Source organism: Triticum dicoccoides, chromosome 7A, assembly GCF_002162155.2.
Source record: "Triticum dicoccoides isolate Atlit2015 ecotype Zavitan chromosome 7A, WEW_v2.0, whole genome shotgun sequence".
Taxonomy (NCBI): domain Eukaryota; kingdom Viridiplantae; phylum Streptophyta; class Magnoliopsida; order Poales; family Poaceae; genus Triticum; species Triticum dicoccoides.
The window spans coordinates 529,005,945-529,009,181 of record NC_041392.1 but is presented as its reverse complement, the minus strand read 5'-3'; positions in this window follow the sequence as shown (position 1 = coordinate 529,009,181).

Here is a 3,237-nt window from a genome sequence, read left to right as displayed (position 1 = left end):
GATTGAGCCTGTGCAATGGGCCTCTACACCTGGGATGACACCTTTAAAAGTGGTTTTGCTGGGTTTGATCCTCGAGGGATCGATACCCATTTTTTGCACTGTATCTTGATAGAGCAGGTTCAGGCTGCTACCGCCGTCCATAAGGACTCGAGTGAGGTGAAATCCGTCGATGATGGGGTCTAGGACCAGTGCGGCGGATCCGCCATGACGGATGCTAGTGGTGTGGTCTCTGCGATCAAAGGTGATCGGGCAAGCAGACCATGGGTTGAACTTTGGGGCGACGGGCTCCATCGCATAGACGTTCCTTAGTGCATGCTTCCGCTCCCTCTTGGGAATGTGGGTTGCGTATATCATGCTCACCGTCTTCACTTGTGGAGGGAACCCCTTCTGTCCTCCTGTGTTCTGCGGCCTAGGCTCCTCCTCATCATCACTATGCAGCCCCTTGTCCTTGTTTTCGGCGTTTAACTTGCTGGCCTGCTTGAACACCCAACATTCTCTGTTGGTGTGATTGGCTGGCTTGTCGGGGGTGCCGTGGATTTGACACGAGCGATCCAGTATGCGGTCCAAACTGGACAGAGCCGGAGTACTTCTTTTAAATGGCTTTTTCCGCTGACCGGATCTAGAGCCTCTGAATCCGGTATTGACTGCCGTGTCTTCTGTGTTATCGCCGTTATTGCGGCACTTTGGTTTGTTACGACGTTGCCTACCGTTGGCATTTTTGGTATCCGAAGTGCCCGGATTCCTCGATGTGTTGTTGCTGCCTGCCAGCCAGCTATCCTCGCCCGCGCAAAAGCGGGTCATGAGTGTTGTGAGGGCTGCCATAGATTTCGGCCTCTCCTGGCCAAGGTGGCGAGCTAGCCATTTGTCACGGATGTTATGCTTGAATGCCGCTAGGGCCTCTGCATCCGCACAGTCGACGATTTGGTTTTTCGTAGTCAGGAACCGTGTCCAGAATTGCCTGGCCGATTCTCCTGGCTGTTGGGTTATATGGCTCAAGTCGTCAGCATCCGGTGGCCGCACATAAGTGCCCTGGAAGTTGTCCAGGAATGCGTCTTCCAGATCCTCCCAACTGCCTATGGAGTCTGCTGGCAAGCTGTTCAGCCAATGCCGAGCTGGTCCTTTGAGTTTTAGTGGGAGGTACTTGAAGCCATGTGGATGTGAAGGAGGAAATCATCAATCCATATAGCGGGATATGTTGTGCCGTCGTATGATTCGATATTTACAGGTTTGAAACCCTCTGGGAATTCATGATTCATAGCTTCATTAGTGAAGCATAGGGGGTGTGCAGCGCCTCTGTGCCCGGCTATATCCTGACGCAGTTCGTATGAGTCTTGTCTGCTGTATTCGGCCCGGCCGGATTTACTCTTGGTGTATCCGACGCGACGATCATCGTCCCGTGTTGGTGCGCGTGCCCGTGACCCGTATATTGACCTTACAATTTTTGCCTTAATGTCCAATACGTCTCGCAGGTCCCCTGTGTTGCCCCGGGCCTTAGTATTTTTGATTGAGTGGCGGTGGGGTGCAGGCTGAACTTCAGGCTGAAACGCCTCTTTGGCTCGTCCATGTAGTGGCCGGTCAGCCGCATTGTACACTGGTGAATGAGGTTTCAATGCTTCCTCCTCGAGGTGAGGTAGCAACCTGCGTTTTGGGTAACTCTTGGAGGGGTGCTCGAGTTCGTACTCCTCGGCCGCAAGGACTTCGGTCCATCTGTCTGCTAGTAAGTCTTAATCAGCTTGAAGCTGTTGCTGCTTTTTCTTCAGGATATTTGTCGTGGCCATAAGCCAGCGCTTGAAGCGCTCTTGCTCGACGGGGTCCTCAGGCACGATAAATTCTTCATCGCCGAGGCTCGCCTCATCTTCGGAGAGAGGCATGTAATTGTCCTCCTCCGATTCTCCATCTGCATCCCGCTCTGGAGGGCTAGCTTGTTCGTCCTCTGGCTCTACGTCGTGCTAGAGGGGATTGTTATTGTCTTCGGCACTATCCGGATCATTATTATCTCTTGTGCCAGTATCACTACTTTTGTTGTTGCGGGACTTAGAGCGGCACCGCTGACGTTGGCGCTTGGGTTGCTTCTTGGAGGGGTCATCCTCCGCTGTCTCATCGCCATTGCCTTCTTTGGGGGTGTCCACCATGTATATATCATATGCTGAGGTGGTGGTCCAGTGCCCTATGGGCGGTGGTTCCAGTTCGTCTCCTGCATCGTCATCCATACCGTCGAAGTCTTCGGAGTCAAAGTCGAGCATGTCGGTTAAATCGTCGACGGTGGCTCCTAAGTGGGTGGTGGGTGGGCAGCGAATTTTTTTGTTGTCCGCATCCCATTCTAGCTGGACATAGTTCGACCAAGGTTCTCCTGACAGGGAGAGAGACCTTAATGAATTTAGCACATCGCCAAAAGGTGAGTGCTGAAAGATATCCACGGAGGTGAACTCCATAATCGGCGCCCAATCATATTCGAGGGGTGCGGATGCAGGCGGCTCGGAGTCCGTGGTTGGAGAAGAATCCAGTGGTTCGGCGACACGGCTCTCGTAAGGGGTGAAGTCAGTATTCGACTCCATCGCCACTGAGAGTGCGGCCTCCATGGCGGGGTCTATCCCTCCGCTCTCGGATGGCGCGATTTGCTCCAGATTGATGGCCGGAGTAGTTGCAGATGCAATCTCCCGAACATTGTCCGACGGCAGAGTTACGTCATGCTCATCGCGACTGCGTGGCACACCTGACATGGGCTCGAATCCGTCGAAGATCAAGTCTCCGTGGATGTCGGCCGTGTAATTCAAGTTTCCGAATCTGACCTGATGGCCAGGGGCGTAGCTCTCGATCTGCTCCAGATGGCCAAGCGAATTGGCCCGCAGTGCGAAGCCGCCGAATACAAAGATCTTCCCGGGGAGGAAAACCTCACCCTAGACCGCATCGCTAGTGATGATTGAAGGAGCCATCAAGCTTTACGGTGATGACATAGTGGAACTCTCAATGAAAGCACCAATGGCGGTGTGAAAACCGGCGGATCTCGGGTAGGAGGTCCCAAACTGTGCGTCTAAGGCGGATGGTAACATGAGGCAGGGGACACGATGTTTACCCGGGTTCGGGCCCTCTTTATGGAGGTAATACCCTACGTCCTGCTTGATTGTTCTTGATGATATGAATATTACAAGAGTTGATCTACCACGAGATCGTAGAGGCTAAACCCTAGAAGCTAGCCTATGGTATGATTGTCTGTTGTCCTACGGACTAAACCCTCCG